General features: G+C 52.8%; 1 protein-coding gene across 8 annotated transcripts in view; it reads right to left on the bottom strand.

Annotated features, from left to right (window-relative positions):
- The window catches only part of AIFM3 (apoptosis inducing factor mitochondria associated 3), a 63,093-nt gene extending 52,057 nt beyond the window's left edge, over positions 1-11,036 (bottom strand). For all 8 annotated transcript variants that reach the window (XR_005825013.1, XR_005825015.1, XR_005825014.1 and 5 more), the window contains exon 1: positions 10,978-11,036. The gene's annotated coding sequence lies outside the window, so the exon portion shown is untranslated. The remainder of the gene's footprint in view (positions 1-10,977) is intronic.
- Positions 11,037-19,342: the final 8,306 nt, after the last annotated feature.

The following is a 19,342-nucleotide window of genomic DNA, read 5'->3' as shown; positions in this document are numbered from 1 at the left end:
AACAGCTGAAAGACGCTCCTGCACTGGGAGGACCAGGACACTCCACAATACTCCCAGGACTATTTGTCTGGGATGGCTCTGCTTTTGTTTGGACCTTAAAGATGGCAATCTGAAGCAATCCCGTCAGGCCCACTTTGCATCATCTAATTCCCCCACAGGATGGTCCCCGCAGGCCCTCTGGAAGCACACGCTGTGCTCGGGCTGAACCCTTGCTGCCACCCACTGCCTCCTGGAGCAGGTCATAGCAGAGCACGGTGCACACTTCTGGGTCTCTCTCCTCCACCCAGCCACATATCTCCATAAAACTTGCAGGAACTTAAAGACTAATAGGTTAAAACTTACAGGAGATAGATAGAAAAACAGAAGGAGACCAAACCACACCTCCTCACCTCCCACAGGCTATAAAAGACATCAGTGGAGAAGTCACTTCACCCACAAGGTAAACAAGCTGAAGGTAAGCCATGGTGAATGGGGGCAACCCACATTGATCCAAACAGCTTAAACATAAATACTTTAAAAAGAGCTCATTTCCAGAGTGCTGGAGTTACCCAGACTAAAGGACAATGGTTCTTGGTAAGATTTCAGCTGGACAAGAAACGGTAATCCAGGTGCAGCCTCCCAACACCGAGAGGCAGGATCCCCTCCCTCGACCTGCTGGCAATACTTTGCCTAATGCAACCAAGAATACCGCTAGCCTTCTTAGCAGCAAGGGCACATGGCTGACTCATGTTCAGTTTGGTGTCCGGTGCCACTAACATCCATTACACAGCAGTAAAACTGCTCAGTACTACAACACTGAGTTGTTTTCATTGCAGAAAAGGGTTATAAACCAGAAGAATGGCTAGTCAGCCCAGATATCCGGCTCTTTGACAGTGGCCAACACCACTCACACTCCGTGAACAGACAAGACCAAGGCAAGGCAGTCATAGTTCAACCTATGTGTCCTGCCAGGTTCAAGCAACTCAGTGCAGATCAGGATCCAGAGCTGGCACCATTTTTTGAGAGAAGGCATAGTACTGACGATGCTTTTGTTAGCATTGTGTTTACCTCTCTGCTTGCTGCTGAGCCCTAGGCTCCTATTCTAATTGAATGTTCTGCTGTGACTCCAAAATCTTTTCCAAGTGCTAGTGTGGTAACTATATATCATACATTGTAGGTATAACTAGTATTTTTCCCCTGAGTATTAGTTTGTGTTTATTGAAATCAATTGTCATTTTATCAGCTAGCCACTAAGTTTCATCAAATCCGATTGCAACATTTCACAGTCAGCCTCTGTTTTGCTGCTGTAATTCGGTTTGCCTGCCTAGAAATCTGGCAGATGCCTGAGCACTGGCTGCTCCATGCCCAGTAGCACAAGAATTGCCCTGAGGTACTGGCTGGTAATCCAAGCTAACTCCATGGCCCACTGGGGGTGTCAGCTCTTTCCCACCTCCCTAGTATAAGTCCTCGCTCTTGGCCTATTCCTGCCTCCCCCGTTACCATGACCAGACCCTCTCCAGATGTTCTGCCACTTCTCAACAGCAGCTCCTTCCCCTCCCCACCTCACTAAATCCTTTCTTTTAGCCCAGGGCTCATGTGTTGCCTCTCCTCCCCATATCTTCTCCCACCTCCTCTCCTCAGTGACTTGGGGGCTCCTAATGTCCTCAGCCTGATGGTATCTTCTCAAGCAAGGGGCTCATGGGCATGTGGCCAGGGAATACACAGAACTGTGGTGCTAACCTGGTGCTTTCTCTCAGAGGAGGGAGCTTGCACTGGGACTGGACTGTGGGCCCACGGGAGCCCAAGCACTGATGAGACAAAGACGCTGGGGTAGCTGCCAAGACCTGAGGATGATGGCTGTTGCCACCAGGACAAGAAACATCCTGGTTAGATATAAGGAAGAAGTTCTTTATTATGAGGGTGGTGAGGCAATGGAACAGGTTGCCCAAAGAAGCAGTGGATGCCCCATTCTTCTAAGTGTGTAAGGCCAGGTTGGACGGGGCTTTGAGCAACCTGGTCTAGTAGGAGGTGTCCCTGCACATGGCAGAAGGGTTGGAACTAGGTGATCTTTTAGGCTCCTTCCAACCCAAACCATTCTTCTAGGATTCTCTGATGACCTCCGGGTCTTACAATCCCAGATCCTTGAGGATTTGCAGGGGCAGAGCCCCATGTCCTCACACAGCTTCTCTTCCTCCACTGCCCCATCCCCCTCTTGGTCCAGACTCAAGCCAGCCTAAGGGCTGTTGGGGGTGCAGTTCAGTTTCCCAGGGCTTAAGGGCTCAAGAATACAACCATCAGTCCAAGGTAACCAGACAGTGATAGAAGCATCCTCCTAGCATCAGCACCCAAACTCCATTCTTCCAGGAAGTTCATGATCATGTGCACACCCAGCCTTCCTCCTTCTCTTGATTTCTGATGGGGACCGGTTCATCAGGCGCCATTGGCCAGAATTTGCTCCCTCTCACAGCTGGGGACATCTGCATGATCTGTGCCGTGTGGGTGGCCGACCAGGCTCCAAGGCTGCGTGCTGGCAAGGGTCAGCAGGTTTGTCCTCTTCACACAGATCTTAACCGCAGATGAACTGCGTTCTTTGCAGTGCTCTGCAGGAGGCTCTGCAGGAAAACTGGGAAGACCCCTCAACGGAAACCTGGGAAAGTGCCTGGAAGATCTGTGAAGAGGTTTTGAGGAGCCGCTAGAACTCACAGTGACCAAGTGGAACATTGTGGACCTGATTTGTTCCCAAGGAGATGACTTCTGTCTCTTCACAGAAACCACCAGTGTGGAGAAAAAGGGCTATGCGTTTGTGGAAAGCCAAAGTCCACAAGAGCAAGGATGAGGAAGATCTCATCTGAGACACACTAGGACAGCAAAGCATGAGACACCTCCCATGGAAACCACTGCTGCAGGAGAAGGAAAAGAACTTCCCCAAGGTTGAAGAAGAACTTGTCAGTCAGGGGGACTGACGAAAACCACAACAGCAGCACAGGCCCAGGGGATGCCTGTTTCCTAAGAAGAGTGGGATAAAGGGCCTGCCAAAGAGACGTGACACTGCTCTGAAACTTCTAACACGAGGAGGGAGACATGGCAGCACCAGTGCAGCTGTAGCCCTGACCAGGCTGGTTTTCACCTCCCAGCAGGATGGCACCTCTTGCTCTGCACCTTCTGAACAGGCAGCTCCATGTCACTGCTCTGCCATGCAAACGGTTTCTCTTCCTTGTCATTCACACTGTATGTCCAGCATTCACCCCAAGGGCACTAATACCCTTGGGAGATGTTGGGAAGCTGACTGATGCATCATGTACCTTAACAGTGGTCCTGTAACCATGAACAGCATGCATCATGGGCTGCATTTCAGCCCCACAAGCAACAGACTGAACCTGGGAGGACCATAGTCAAGTGCCATTGTGCAGCCACACGATCATGGAAGAATTTCATTTAGAAGAGGTCTCTGGATGTCATATCATCGGATACAATCCCAGCTCTGAACAACATAAGATAACCCTGCTTTAAGCTTTGGATAATGGACCCAATGCCTTGGTGTGATGAGAAGACCCACAAATACCTGGAGGACCCCATGGGTACCAGGCCTTTTCAGATGCATATTAGTAGAAAAGGCTGAGGCTTAATGGACTACGAAGAACACAGAAATCCACTCTTGGCAGGTGGAGACCACCCCAAGCTCCCCATCCACACCTCTTCCACTGTCAGGTGCAGCACCTATAAGAAAGAGGAAGTCAATATGTTCAAAATGGTCACACTACTCTGACAACATTTTGGAGCACCCACTGGGCAGATGCAAGGACTAGGAAAGACTTTTTTTTTTTTTTTTTCCTCCCAGGTCTATCACTTCTGGAGTTTTCTCAGGAGCCCCTGAGATGCTTCCAGATTGATGGAGGAAAGGAGTTTGACATGCTGGTGTCCCTCAGTGGGCATGCCAGACCCCTGCCATGGGGCCAGAAGTCAGGTCTTGCTCACAAGCTCAGGGCACAGCAGATTCCAGCTGTGGGCTCAGGAAGGAATTCTTTTCCCTAGGCAGATTGGCACAGGCCTCCAGAGGGAGTCTCCTTCTTCCGCAGCACTGAGCATAGCCCCCTGCCTTGCTCCTCCAGGCCATTTCAGGTCAGTGATTCCCCATTTTGCAGAACCAGAAATCCAGCTGTGCCCTTGATCTCTCCAACACTCTTCCCCAAGGCAGTTTTGTTTTTCTAGTTTTCAGTCATTTGTAGCATAGATATTCTAAGGAAATGTCCTAGAGCTTCAAGCTCAACAGGAGCTGCTATTTTTTAACTGCCCCTACATACAATAAAAATTTCTTTTCATTGTATCTCAGTTCCATTGTTTGCAAACATATGCCTGTTTCTGTCTCAAGAACTTTGGCCTTCAGAAGTATTACAAGTTACTGCAGATAGTTTTCGCACTCACAGCATTTGAAGAACTGAGCGCTTTCTTCTCAGGACATCCTTTGTGAGCATCTCTGAAGAGTCCAAGTTAGAGGATATCAGAGGCATTTCTTTCCTGCTCAGTATAAGGATGCCTAAACGGGGTCTCAACAGCACCCTGTGCTCTGTACGCTTGGATATCACCAACTGCCACAATGCACCTAGGTCTGAGAGAAGGGAGAATAAAGTCAATGGAGGTGTCTGTACCCAGGGACATTTTCCCAACAGAGCTTTGGAAGGTGCTTGATGTCTACCAACAGTGCCCTTTTTCTACCTTACCCAGGTAATCCCTTATCTGGAAGGCCAGATAAGAGATTTTAGCCTTCCAGAAACCATCTGCAGCTGGGGACTTGAACAAGGAAACCCCTCCAATCTGCTCCACCACCCTGAACAGTCGCAATAATGCTGGACATGTGAAACTGTTTTTCTACACCCTTCACCCAAGCTCTCTAGCAAAGCCTAGATCTCAGAACACCTCAGCATGGACTTTGTGAGACAGAGGAAAAAATGCAGAAGGTTGAGCACAAACTTCTGGCTCCTCTATCCACCAAATGAGCCCCCACACAGCTTTGCAGTTCTTCCTCCACCTTCCCTGTGGAGGCCCCCCAAAGGGTTCTTGCAGCAAAGAGCACAGACTACATCACCTCCTGGCTGTGTCTTGTATAGTTATGGTGCTTTCAGTTCTGTCCACTGGGTCATCCAGCAATATGGGCCCTCTGTAACCAGACAGTACACTGTGACACTCAGGTGATTTTCCATCTAAACTCTACTCTGACTGAATCTATGTTCAAAAATAAGAAAACAAAACTTTCCTATTTATAAGCCTGATGACATGCTGCCCTGTGCTCATCAACTACCAGCATGCAATTCCATGTAGATCAGGGACATGAGGGAACAGCATGAATGGTAGCTCTGCATTTGCTCAAGAGCAGATCCTCCTGGAAACTGTGCCAAGGCACATGGAAAACAAAGAGGTGACTGGTGACAGCCAACATGGCTTCACTAAGGAAGGGCAGATCATGCCTGACAAATTTGTGCCTTCTATGATGGGGTTATAGCATGGGTGAAGGGAAGAGTATTTAATATCATCTACCTGGACTTGTGCAAAGCATTTGACACTGTCCTGCACAACATCCTTTTCTCTAAATTGCAGAGACATGGATTTGATGGATGGACCACTCAGTGGGTAAGGAACTGGTAAGATGATCTCATTCAAACAGTTGCGGTCAATGGCTCAATGTCCAGGTGGAGATCAGTAACGAGTGGTGTTCCTCAGGGGTCAGGATTGGGACAGGCGCTGTTTAACATCTTTGTTGGTGACATGGACAGTGAGATCAAGTGCACCCTCAGCAAGTCTGCCAATGACACCAAGCTGTGTGGTGCGGTTGACATGCTGGAGGGAAGGGATGCCATCCAGAGGGACCCAGACAGGCTTGAGAGGTGGGCCTGTGAAAACCTGATGAGGTTCAACAAGGCCAAGTGCAAGGTCCTGTACCTGGGCCAGGGCAATCCCAGGGTACAGGCTGAGGGGAGAATGGATTGAGAGCAACCTTGAGGAGAAGGACCTGGGGGTGTTGGTTAACAAGAAGCTTGACATGAGTCAGCAATATGTGCTTGTGGCCCAGAAAGCCAACCGTATCCTGGGCTGCACCAAAAGCAGCATGGCCAGCAGGTCGAGGGAGGTGATTGTCCCCCTCTGCTCTGCTCTCCTGAGACCCCACCTGGAGCCCTGCGCTCAGCTCTGGGACTGTCCAAGAAGGACATGGAAGTATTAGAGCGAGTCCAGAGGAAGACCACAAAGATGATGAAAGGGCTGGAGCACCTCTCCTACGAAGACAGGCTGAGAGAGTAGGGGTTGTTCAGCCTGGAGAAGAGAAGGCTCCAGGGAGACCTTACAGAGGCCTTCCAGTGCCTAAAGGGGGCTACAGGAAAGCTGGAGAGGGACTCTTAGTCAGGGAGTGTAGTGATAGAACAAGGGGTAATGGTTTCAAACTAAACAAGGGGAGATTTAGATTAGATAGTAGGAAAAAAGGTTATTACTCTGAGGGTGGTGAGGCACTGGCACAGGTTGCCCAGAGAAGCTGTGGATGCCCCATCCCTGCAAGTGTGTAAGGCCAGGTTAGATGGGGCTTTGAGCAACCTGATCTAGTGGAAGGTGTCCCTGTCCATGGCAGTGGGGTTGGAATTAGATGATCTTTAAGGTCCCTTCCAACCCAAACCATTCTTGGATTCTGTCATTTCCTGGAAGACTTGCTTCACTGCAAACAGCCCTTGCTGTTTTCATGACTGTCCTGCTGCATCTGTCTGCTCAACAGCAAAGCCTCTGTCCTGCCATCTGGGCAATAGTTCCCGTCCCCTGCCTTTGGTGTGGTTTCCCAACCCTCTCTGCAGCTGGGAATCCAGTGCAAGTCCATCCCTGGTCCCAAAACTCCTATTTGCTCTGACGAGCAGAGAACCGTGTGCCTTTGCTAGTAAGAGAGATTTGTGTTTGTAAGCTGTGCCCCCATCAGGAGAGCAGGAGGAGCAGGGGGCGGAGGCTCAGAGCATCTTGTGGCATTATCCACTCTTGCAGGAAAGAGCTGGCTCTGACCCTGGTCCTCGCTGTGGAAAAAAATAACCCTTGATCCCAAAGTGTACCATATCTATTGTAGAGTTACCTCCTTCCCAACTCCCTGTACATGCACAATATTGTCTTTCACACAGGGCACAGCAGGAACCACTGAGCAGTTCCAGCAGGAGACCTGTTTTGGGTAGGCCTTGCAAACAGTGCAAAGAACATACCCCACCATGGCACAGGGCCCGGCAACTGCTGCACCGCGTCCCGTCCCGTCCCACCACTCATGCTCTGCTCCCTGGGTGCCTAGCCAGTGGCTCAGCCACAAACTGGCGGCAGAGGGACCGCCAACAAGGTGGGAGCATGGCTGTCCCACACCACAGGCTGAGAGCAGACTCAGGCACTGGGCTTCGCCGCGAATCCTGAGGCTCTGTCCCTGCTGTCAAGTCCCTGACAGCCCCCAGGCCCCTCACCAGCCAGCCACCACCCCCAGACCTGCTGGTGTCCTCCTTCCCGCTGAGTCCTGAACAACACCGGGGCTCCAAGCCCTCCTTCCCTACCTGCAGCACACAGCAGTGCACCCCGGCTCCCCATCCCACCGGGCATGCCCCCACCACATGCCCCCCACCACATGGCCAGCTCCACACGTCCAGTGCACAGCACCAGAAGACCCATCCCCAAACAGCATTCCTCTGACGATTACAAACCTCCTCCAATTTCTATCCTAAATATACCCACCTTCCCTTTCATTTGTACCCACATGGTCCTCCATCCTCAGCCGACCTTTTCTCTCCTTGGTGTTTATCCCAGCACATCCACCAGATCCACATCCAGGCTACATTTTGTATAAGTGAGTTCTCTTGGTGTCCTCCTCAGACAAGGGCTGTCCACTTCCCTTATTTTTAAGGGGATTTGCTCTAATTTGATTTTCACAGAAATTATCAGAGCTATAGAGTGGGCCCCCACATTCTACCAGACCCTGCCATGCCTGGCACAGCAATGCAAATGCTCCTCTGAGCTGAAAGGTTTTAGGATGGTCACTGCACATCCCTCTGTTCGAGATGGCTGTCCCAGTCTGTTCACCTCCATCATTTCCTAAAGGTTAGCTCCTGTTTCACAGCAGAAACTTTTGCCACCCCCCTCCAGTGCACAGCCTTGTGCACCTCTTCTCCGTTTCTCTGCTCGATGGGGAGGTCCCTGCCACCAGTGATGCCTCTCACCATCCTCAGCAAATTTCATCAGCATCTGCTGCTTTGTGGGGCAGAGGTCATTGGTTTAAAAATGTAAGGTGGATCCCTATTGAAATTCCATTGCGAGCTTCTCCCCAGTCTGACACTCTCTCCAGCACACCTGTTTCCCTGCTCTTTCACCTTCAATGACGACCCAGACCCACAGCAGCCCTTGTAGCCCACCAGCCAGCACACCTGCCAAAACCATGGCTGATGCCGGCATCAAGTGCAGCCAGCATCCCCAGCTGAATGCACCTTGTTCTCTGCCAGTCATGGCATCTCCATCCAGGGCACAGCCAAGCAGCCGAAGCCCCCACGGAAACACAAGGAGCTTGGTGTCAGAAGCTCCAGTTCCATGCAAGGTCTGGCTCCGTGGAGCTGAGCTGCCCCAGGGCTGGCTCTTGGCTTCATCTCCAGAATAACATAGGCTCTTCTGCCAAGGAAAGCAGGACTCTCCTCTGGACACACAACTCCAAACACAGCCCATGTGTGGCCAGAGCATCAGGGGTGCTGAAGCACTTCCCAGCACCGACCCAATCATGCTGTGTGCTCTGTGTTATCAAGGCAACGTGCATTTTTAGAGCAAGTCAAATGTGTACTTTTAAAATAATCTAGGGGTGACAATATATGGGTCTCCAACCTGGAGGTTATGGTATCACCTCTTCCAGGAACTGTACTACAAAGTATGCACACGGGGTCCTACAAACCCCTGAGATCTGGCTCCCAGCGCTTACATAAACTAACCTCCTGGCACAGGGTGCACAAATGGGGAGGGAAATGCCCTTGCTTGTGTTGCTGCCTCCCATCCCCATCCCAAGGAGGCTGATGCCATCCTGATGCCATCACACTGCCATGCACCAACATAGCAGCCGACCACGTCCCCTGCCCAGGCGGTGATGAATGGAGTTCACAGAGGCTGGCGTGCAGGAGCTGCAGCAGGGACCCCCTTTCCTCCTGTCTGCCCTGGTCCCATGCACCCCGAAGTCCCCACATCTTTACCCCCCTTTCCTCCCCCTGGCAGCTCTCCCGACAGTTCCTCTCCCACTGCCCAACGCTCCCACTCCCAGTTTTTCTGCCATTTTCACACCTGTCCCTGGGAGCAGACTTGGGAAGCCCATCCTCTCCTTCCTGGCCCTAGCTCCAGGGGTCTCCTGGCAACTCTGTCAGTGTCGGACCCTCACCCACCCCCACTTCCCCTCCTGCTCCTCCCAGCACTTTGCTTCCCAGGGAACCTGCAGCGTGTCCACTCTCCTCAGCACACCCATGCCTCCAAAATTCTCCCTCCCCAGCTGCAGCTTGCCCTGCCCAGCGAGCTACCCAGTGGAGACAGAGGTTTGCTTTACATCAGCATGAAGAAAACAGTGGATTTGGCTTCGTTGGGTGCTTTCTGATGTCCATGAGAAACAGAAGCAAAATTTACGATGCAAAATGCCAAGAATAGCTTGTGCATGCCTGCAGCCCTACAGATGTGGTACAACAGCCCCATCTCTTCTGGCTCAGTCACTGAGGATGGGGAGAAACCCCCATCCTGGTGCACTTGCCACTAGAAGTGATTCCCAGTGGCAGCAAATATAGCTACAAAGCTGCCATTCAGCATGCCCTGATGACTCCCAAAGAAGCACAGCAGGAACACTCCGTCAGACTACAATTAGCCATAACTGTTTTACTGGTTGCTGCTTCAGCAATTTATAGGCTCCAGGTTAAAGGCTCAGTCAGCAGTGCTCTCATTGCCACCGCTCTAATACGTACTCTGCAAGGTGGATTGGAAATGTTCTGAAATTAATAATTAAACAAGAGATTTGGTTCAGATCTCAAAGGTATGCCAATAAATAGAGAAATGCTGAAAAGTCTCCCAGGTGCAGACTGCTTGATGCAAAAATCAAAGTATTTCACAACACAAAAGAGGTTTAGTTCTCAATCACTCTGTTACAGCCAAGACCTTCTCCTGCTTGCCATCATTGCCGTTTCACTATTGCACAAGAGAAAATCGTGTTTCCTACAGAAGCTGCAAGCAGCGCAAAAGGAGTTTGTCACGGGAATGTTTTCCAAGACTAACAGCTAAGCACAAAACCACCAAATTTGAGCCTCCATCCATCACACTGGGAATCTGATGCTTTCAGACAGAGTAGACCATGCAGTTACCCACTTACACAGTCCCCCATTCACTCACGCAAGGGCAGACTGACATCTGTATGTATATCTGGATCATATGCATTTTGCCAGCCCACCAGCTGCTGGTCACTGAAACCGTGGCTGTTTGCCCAGGTGGGATTATGGTCCCCGGATACGGACAAAACATGTCCCCCAAACTTGGAGGACACGCTGAGCATTTGGCTCCTTCAGAAATGGGGGTACACGAGAAACGCAGCGTTTCTTCGTCAGCGATCGTGGCCCGTATTTTCGCTGCTTTGATTTCTTGCTGCATTTCAGAAGAGCGGGCGGTTCTCCCGCAGTGCCGACGCGGCCACCGGCCGGTCTCCCCTCGGCCCCGCGGGTTGCTCCCGGGGAAGCGCAGCCCCGCTCCGCCGGCCCGGAGCCGCCCTTCTGCTGGGCTCGGGGGACAAGCGGAGGGTGGCAGCGGGCGGCCCCGACCGACCGAAGGACAGCGCCCGGCCCGGGGCAGCCGGATGCGGTCCCGGGGTGCCTCCCCCCCTTCCCGGCGAGGCGCCGAGCTCGGAGCCGCTCGAGCTGGGCTGCTCCGGGAGCGGCTCCGGGAGCGGCGCCGGTGTCCGCCCCGCGGCGGCTCCCCCTCCCCGGGACGCGGCCCCGCGCGTACCTGGGCAGCGGCGGCGGGTCCCGGCGCGGCGAGCGGCGCGTCCCGCAGCACCGCGGCAGCCGGGGGGGGGAGCGCGGCCGCCCCCGGGCGGGCCGGGCCGGGCCGGGGCGGGGCGGGGCGGAGGCACCGGCACCGGGGCTGCGGGCGGCCGTGCGGGGCCGGGTGCGGGTGCGGCTTCGTGCCCAGGGCGCAGGCGGCGTGGGTGTCCGCGCGGGGTGCGCCCCACGGCGGGCGGCACGGTGCCTGTGGGGAGAAGCGGTACCCGTTGCCAGGCCGCAGCGGGGCGTAGCGGACAAGCCCAGCGATGCTCCGGGGCATCGGGAGGCCCCTGGCACGAGCGAGACCTCCGCTGCTCGCCTCCGGGCTCGGCAGCCCGGTTGCGGGCGTCACGGAGCGGCGGCGGCGTTCGGGGCGAGCCGCTGCTGCCGCCCAGTGCCCCGGCCTCTGGCCGCGAACAGCCTTCGCTGTTCTGCTTCTGAAGGGCGAGGCAGGGGATCGCCATCTGCTGCCTGGGCACAATTACTCCTGCCTTCTTGGAAACAGCCAGCCTCATCCTTTCCCGGATCACTTGTTTTACATTGCCCTTCTGGATTTACACTTTTCTACTCACTTTGGAGATAGGGAGCTATTCCCCCTCCTGCCTGCCTGTCATGTTTTCTACTTTCCCCAACAAACTACTTTCCTTATCCATCAGACTCTGTTTGGGGGAACGTCAGCATCTCTATAAGCCTTTTACTTGCACACGCCCCAAATATATATTCTGTTTTTCCTCTATGAATTTTGAGGTGCCCCTGGATACAGAGAAAGGTTTTTTCTCCCCTACACGCAGATTGTCTTGGGTCACTGCTGTCTTACACCCTGACTATATGACTCCCTGATGCTGTGCAGGATGTTGACTGCCCTCTAATGCACAGTTTTATTGCTCCCTGATCCGAACGATATGAAAGGCTTAGCTGGGCTGCTCAGATACATTTTTTACAGTTGTTAACAACAGCTCACTCCCATGGGATGCAGTACAGCTGGCAGCAGGGACCCATGGTGGTTGCACCCTGCTGAACTGCCCCTGCCCAGCAAATGGGATCTTTGGCCTCTGGTGTGGAAAATGAGCTAGACTGCTCCCATCCACCTGCCAAGCAGTAACTGAGGACTGCGCCATGGAAGAAAGCAATTATCCCAACTATAAGCATTGTCTGCAGGCCACAGGCAGTCAGGCTCAGCTGATACTACAACTGTACAAAACATGGGACTATTTTGCTGCATTTTGCTGGGCCAAGCACACTGCTCTGCCGGAAGGATGGTGGGATATTAGTGGGAGACGCAGCTCTGCCTGTGATGGGTGGATGGCAAAGAGCTGTGAGGGCAGGATGTGTTGGCAGCCCTATGTGATGGCTTTGGGCCCTGCCTTCCTTGGAAATACTGCAGAGCTGCTTGTTGATACAGACGGGGCTGTGGGGCAGCCAGGCTCTTTGCGCAGCACTGAGCTGCTCTGCAGGCTGGTGTCCAGGCTGAGCCAGACAACAGGGGCAGAGAAGTGCAGGGGCCAGCAGCTCCCCCACCACACTGGCTCCCTGCAGTCTCTGTGAGGCTCAGGGCCTCAGGGTGGCTGCCTGCTGGGCTGGGCAGCAAGATGGAGATGAGCAGCTCTGTACCTTCCCTCCCCCCAAACTAACCCCCCATGATACCCATGGTGGGGATACCCAGGATGGGGATGGGGACAGGGATGGGGGCAGGGACAGGGATGGGGGACAAAATGGTTCTTCCCACTGGCACCCCGAGGCAGTGGGCCACAGGGTCCCCCATCCCTGGCTGAATTCCTCTCTCCCCCCCCCCACCAGCTCAGGAAGGGGAGGCCCAGCTCCTGCTGCCAGGCAGCGGGCTCTTCTTGCTCTGACTGAGCCCCTTTTGGAGGCAAGCTGCCCTCTGCCCACAGACCCACGGGGTCTGCAGCACGAGGCGACCATCCCTGTGGCGCTACCACACCTGCAGCCCCCGGCATGGGGCATGGGTGGATCTGGGCCGAGCTCTGTGCCTCCACCTGTGGCAAGCACACTGCAGCAAACCAGGACACCACAGAATACTGTTCTGGGTGCTGCCCCGTGGCACCTGGGAAGGACCAGAAAGAGCCCTGCAAAGGCTGAGTGCAAGCCTCTGCTGTGCCATGCCCTCAGGAATAAGCCCTGCCTTCCCTGCACAGCCCTGCTTGCCCTGCACAGCCCTGCCTCCCTACCTCCCCTGCCTCCCCACCCTGCTGCACTCAGGCCAGAGCAGGGTGTGATGAGCAGTTCAGTGAACTGACATTGCTTGGTGCTTTTAGTTTCTTGGGAAGTGACAGAGGCAGGAGGATTGTGGGCCACAGCCTGCGGGAGCCCAGGAGCCCACCAGCTGCCTGCCTGCTGTCCCCTGCTCTGGGTGCCCCTGCTGATGATCCCCTAGTCACTGCTTGCAAGGCTTGGAGATCATGGGCCAACCTGTGCTGTGCTTTGCTGCAGTTCCCAGAACACTTCCAGCAAGTGGCACCGAGTGCACAATGCCCCATTCAGTACCAAACTGGCCACACTCATGTTGCAGAAACTTCAAGAAGTGATGCCATTATACCTCCATAACCTTCAAAGGACCACATCTCATACTGATGAGAGCTCCAAGGTGAAGCGGGAACACCTTCCAAAAGTCCCCATCGTGCATGGCATGAGTCTGTCCCCTCTCCCACTGGCAGAGCTCAGCCAGGCATCTTCCAGTGCTCCGAGACGGGCCTTGGCTTCGACATGGAGTCAGCTGTCACCACCACATACAGATACACCACCTGGACAGCACACCTGAGCAAGGCTGACCAGGAAGCATTGGTGCAGCCAACATCAGGGCACTGCCGAGCACTACGTGGGCTGTGCATCTCTCCACTTCATCTGCCTGGCAGGTACAGCAGCTGTGGGACCCACTCCCTGCCACAGCCCCCTTGCCCCTCGGTCACCCTGGGTCTTTCAAACCACCTTCCCTCAGCTCCCAGTCCCTGTCCCCCAGGGTAACCTCTAGTGCCTGCTCACAAAGCTGAGTGCAGCACAACAGCTTAGCAAAGCACCTCCTGGGGACTTTTTTCCAGACAAAGATAAATTTGTCCTCCCCTCAGAGGTTGGCTGTGCTTTCTTGTATTCTTCCTCTTTGCTTTGCTGTCCTCCATCCTTCCATTATTTTATTAAAGCTTCACACTGGTCTCTTCCCCAGCACATGCTCTGCACTCACACCTCTGGTTTCTGCTCTCCACCTCTTGGTGCTGTGATGAGCCACAGAGTTCTGCCCCAGCTCCACTGCAGGCCAAGCTCCAGGTCCCTCCTGGAGAGCACCTCAGCATATCACGCCTATTGCAGCTGTAGGTGACAACTGTCATCCCTGCCCTTCTCCACTGGGACAGGAGCTGACTGTTTTCATCCATCCACAGGCTGGTCTGCACAGCTGCAGTATGTCAGAGCTGGCAAGGACAGAAGAGTAAGGGGAATGAAATAACCAGTTTTCAACTGGACAAAGAGTGGACTTGAGGAGTCATGGAGATATGCATTATGCAAGGCCCTTAATGAGCCATTGTTAATGAGCTGAGGAGTGTAAGCACCCACAGCGGAGGCCGGGGCTTGTCCATACAGCAGTGCCAAGTGGTACTGGCCCAGGCAGTGCATGTGCTGGCAGGGGGTTTTCCTTCCTGCCCAACCTGTGTCCTCCCCTGAGCAAAGGGCACACAGCAAAAGGATTTTCTTGCTGTGTGGCTCCATCTCCTGTCCAGAGCCTGGCAAGCACAGCTGTGTCCACCCAAAAGTATTTGGTGGACACAGCTGTGCTTGTGTCCACCACCACCTCCCCCTCACTTCCCCAGTCTGTCTTTCCTAGAAAGGATGTAGCCCTCCATGACAGCCTTCCAGTCATGCGAGCTGTCCCACCAAGTCTCCGTGATCGCAATGAGATCGTGGCCCCGTGACCATACACAGATCTCGAGCTTATCCTGTTTATTTCCCATGCTCCGCGCATGGTATACAGGCATTTTAGGGAAGCAGCAGGTGCAGTTACCCCTAGAGGGAAACAAGAAGAAGATTCCGGACGGGATGTTGGGAACATTACCTTCTCTGAGGAGCCCTTGGACAACCCTATGGGACAACTCAGAGTTTTTTCCCTACTATCTTCATCAGTGTCAGCAGTGACAACTTCCCCCAGCCCTTCTCTGTCACTTCTAACTCCCCTCCCTTCCCCCATCAAACCTAGTTTAAAGCCCTAGTAAACAGGCCAGAGAGCTTGCTCCCCAACACACTTGTGCCCCACTTGCTGAGTTGGAGTTGGTCAGCAGCCCACATACCCGGCTTCTCAAAGGCCTGCCCAAGATCAAAATACCCAAAGCCTTGGTCCAGACACCATTCCCTCAGCCAGTCATTTACCTGACCTGTTCTCCTCCTTCTTTCTGGGTCCTAGTAACCCATCGGGAGGACAGAGGAGAACACTACCTATACCCTCGATCCCTTCAACATCCTTCCCAGGGATGCAAAGTCCTTTTTAATATTTCTCATTTTTCTTGTTGCAGCTTCCCGGGATCCAACCTGAATGACAAGAGGATAGTAGTCCTCCAGTTTAATGAGCTGCGGCAGAGCCTTCCTAACATCTCTGACGCGCTCCAGGAGGACAGCACACCTCGATCACTAAGACTCTCCACCCTTTTTTTGTGGCACTGGTTTTGATGCAGTGCCCCGTCCGGCCCCGCTCCCTATGCTTGCTACTTCCCTCGTTCTTGACATGCTTCGCGGGGTCTGGGTTCTGACTACTGTCCAGACCCTCATTCTTTTCCTTTTCCTGCCCGAGAGCCTTGAATCTATTACCCAGGGGCACCGTGGGGGTTCGTGGCTCCATGGGTGTTGGGGGCAGACACCTCCTTCTGCTTCGAGCTGAGATGAGGGTCCAGCCCGTTTCCTCTCATGGGCGGTCAAGCCCCCTGTCCTGCAGGTGAGCAGCTGGATCAGCTACTGCCCCTTGCAGGGACTTAAGAGGGGGCTGCCGGGCCTCAGTAGGGGCAGGTTGACACTTCCTGTCCATCTCCCTCAGAGTCTCCCAGGAGCCCCTCAGGCTGCCAATTTCTCACTGCAGCCCAGCCATCTTCTCAAGCAGTTCCTTGAGCAGGGCACACCTGCACCCACAACAGCCCTCTCTTCCCTCAGGACCCAGGGGGGCCTCCAGATTCTGGAGCTCCCCACAGGCACCAGTCTGGACTGCCACGTCACCCCTCAGGGGATCTACCTGGGTGCCCACATGAGCCCAGAGAGGTCGTGTCCCCTCACACAGTCCGGCCACTGCGACAGGTGCCCACCATGGTGAATTATAAGTTATAAAAGGTAAAGTTCCCAGAGGAGAGGAGAGAAAGAGAAAGGGAGGTGTGAAAGGGAGGAGAGGATCCTCCCTGCCCCGCCTGAACTGCCCTGCACAAACTGCCTGCGTTAACTGCTGAAGTCTGTCCTGTTAGCATGTCCTGTTCGCGGCGCTCCTTGGATTGCATGTGAGCAGTGCTGGAATAGTTTAGAGGGAATCTGCTGCGGAGAGGCTGTGACCTGGGCCCATACTAGGCAGCATGAAGCCAACCTTGATTTAGAAGTAGGGGCCTAAATTATTTGATGTTCCCCAATCTGGATATCTTTTGGGTGTTCCAGCTCCAAGCCACCACATCTCCCCCAGATCATGCTCCCCTCATGTCACTCACCTAACAAGGCTCCCAGGTTTTTCTATCTCCATCACCTTTCTGCGATCAACCCAACATTTTGTCCCTGCTTCCCCATCCCTCCCTAAGACAAGATACCAACATCATCATTCACACTGCCACCAGCCTCTCTCTGACTCACACACCGTCCTGTGTACCCATCTCCCACTGCAGGACAGCATCCTTGCTCCTGGCCTCCCCAACTCTCCTCTTTCACAGATACCTCCAGGAATCACTCTCTGGGCTTACGGCTGGGACAGCATGTCCCAGCTCGAGCGAAGCCATGGCATGGGATGCTCTGCAACATGGAGCAGAGCAGGTGTAGGACTTGCTGGCTGCTGCCATGCACAGCAGTAGGTGGCTGCATACAAGATTCTCCCCTGTTGTATGCAGGCCCTTACCATTTTTCACAGAGAGACACTGCGTTACCTTGCATGTGTTCCAGGGTGAAAGCCTGCCTGCAGCAGGTCCTGACAGCAGCCTACATGCAGTAACGTAACTGAGGGGGAGCTGCCTGGCCCCTGAAAGACAGCACACCCAGTAATGCACATTGGTGGTCTGTTCTGACTAGGTTGTTCTCTTCTCTTCTTGATTTTCCAAGGGCAGGGTGAGCTACCTTCAGCTCAGAGCTCTTTTTTCATCTCTCTCAAAAGTGATCCTTGATGTTTACAGGCCACTGAAAACCAAGAAATGAACTCGAAGATTATTCCCAAGCCTTCTTCATTCAGCTCTCTACTCTTTGGCTGCAGTTACCAGGTGTCTAATACATCTCACGTAGTGATAATGCCTGAAGTAAGCAGGATAGTTCTTTTTTTTTTTTTTTTTTTAAGCAAAATAGAAAATATGAGAAGTCTCTATGTTCAGCCGGATTCTGCCCCCAGAATGTCTCTTACAAGTTCTCAGAGCCAGAGGTGCAAGAAGCTGTTCTGATTACAAATGACAAAGGTATTTCATGATACACATCCCCTGAAACAGCACGGAGCCCACCCCAAAGCCATGCTGGCAAGGTTATGGGGGTTCCATTTGTTTTTCCTTATGGCAGAGATCATGAGGTGAGACCTGTTGGACTTGTAGCTGCTGTTCAGGACGGATTTTCAAAGATGTTGACTTAGGTGTGGTCCTAAGTCCTTCATCATCTTGTCTGTAGTGAACTTATTTCAAAGTAGGAACAGGACCAGAGCGACACTTTTTCACATGGTAACCTCTGTTACCATGATGTGATGTGACTTTTGAAACTCTATTTAAAGGTTTCTGATTTTGAGCACCAGGATCTGTAACTATCAGATTGCAATGGCTGGAAAAATATGGGAAGATTTGGCTATTTCATTCTTGTGGTTAATTGTTTACACTAAAATTTGTGACTTCTTCAGACCAAACGCCAACAGTCCAATGACACAATGGCTGGTTATAAAAATCTTCTCCTTTCATGGATCTGTACTGCAACATAATCATGGCATGAGAATCAGAGAAAAATAGGCTGGATGGAGCCCTAGGAGGCTTCTGGTCCAACCTCTTGCTCAAAGCATGTGCGCTTTGAAGTTAGATTGGGGTACTCAAGGTTATGTCTGGTCTTGAGTATCTCCAAGGCTGAGTATCTCGAAGAACGGAGATACAGCAGCCTTTCTGGGTCTCCAGGCCAGTGTTGTAACACCCTCATTGTGATTTTATTTACCCTATTATCTAATCAGAATTTCCCTTGCTGCAGCCTGTTCATGTTGCCTCTTTTCTCATCACCGTGCACCTCCAAGAGGCTGTCTCTCTCTGTTCTTTAGCCCCCTTTTACACTGTTGAGGACAGTGATTAGTTCTCCCCTTGGCCTTCTCTTCTCCACTTTGAACAAGCCCTCTGCCTCCGCTTGCACGTTGAGTGCTCCAAACTGAAACTGGCTTTGCTCCAGGATGTCCATGTCTTTCTTGAACTGGAAAGAACCAAACTGTACCCAGAGCCCAAATGTGGTCTCTCCAGTGCTGAAGAGAGGGAAGGAATCCTTTCTCTCACCATACTGGCTGTGCTCTTACAAACACAGCCCAGGATGTGGCTGCATTTGCTGCCAAGGCACACAGACAACTCATGTCCCGCTTGCTGACTATGAGGACTCCCAAGTCCTTTCCTGCAAAGCTGCTTTCTTTGTCCACAGTGTCCCAGCTCTTGTCTTGCATAGCGTTAGTCCACCCCAGAAACAGGACTTGATATTTGGTTTTGCTGAATTGCATGAGCTTCCTGCCAGCTAATTTCTCCAGCCTTTTGAGGTTCTTCTGAATGGCATCCTTCCTCTCCAGTGTATTAATCACTCCCCAGTGTAACTACAACCCTGATACTGAGCTGACCACAGCCTCCAGCAGCCAGGACCTTTGCTTACTTGAGAGACAATCTTAAACACATGAATCCTTAGATAGGATTTGGTTTTCCCACTTTCTGGAACAACTGGGTTGTAACTGGGCACTCTGCCTTGAAGAGCAGTTGTGAAGATGACACAGCCAAGCTCTTAACAGTGCCAGGTGATAAAACAAGCAGTAAACGCCAGAAGCTGCAACCTGGGAAGTTCAGGCTGCACATTAGGAAAAAAAAATACATATATATATATATATCACTAGGTAGTGGTGCAACCCTCAGAGAAGGTTAGAATGATGGTGAAATCTCAGCTGTTTGAGA

The sequence above is a fragment of the Cygnus olor genome, chromosome 17 (assembly GCF_009769625.2).
Source record: "Cygnus olor isolate bCygOlo1 chromosome 17, bCygOlo1.pri.v2, whole genome shotgun sequence".
Classification (NCBI taxonomy): Eukaryota; Metazoa; Chordata; class Aves; order Anseriformes; family Anatidae; genus Cygnus; species Cygnus olor.
This window is presented reverse-complemented; position numbering and strand designations above follow the sequence as displayed.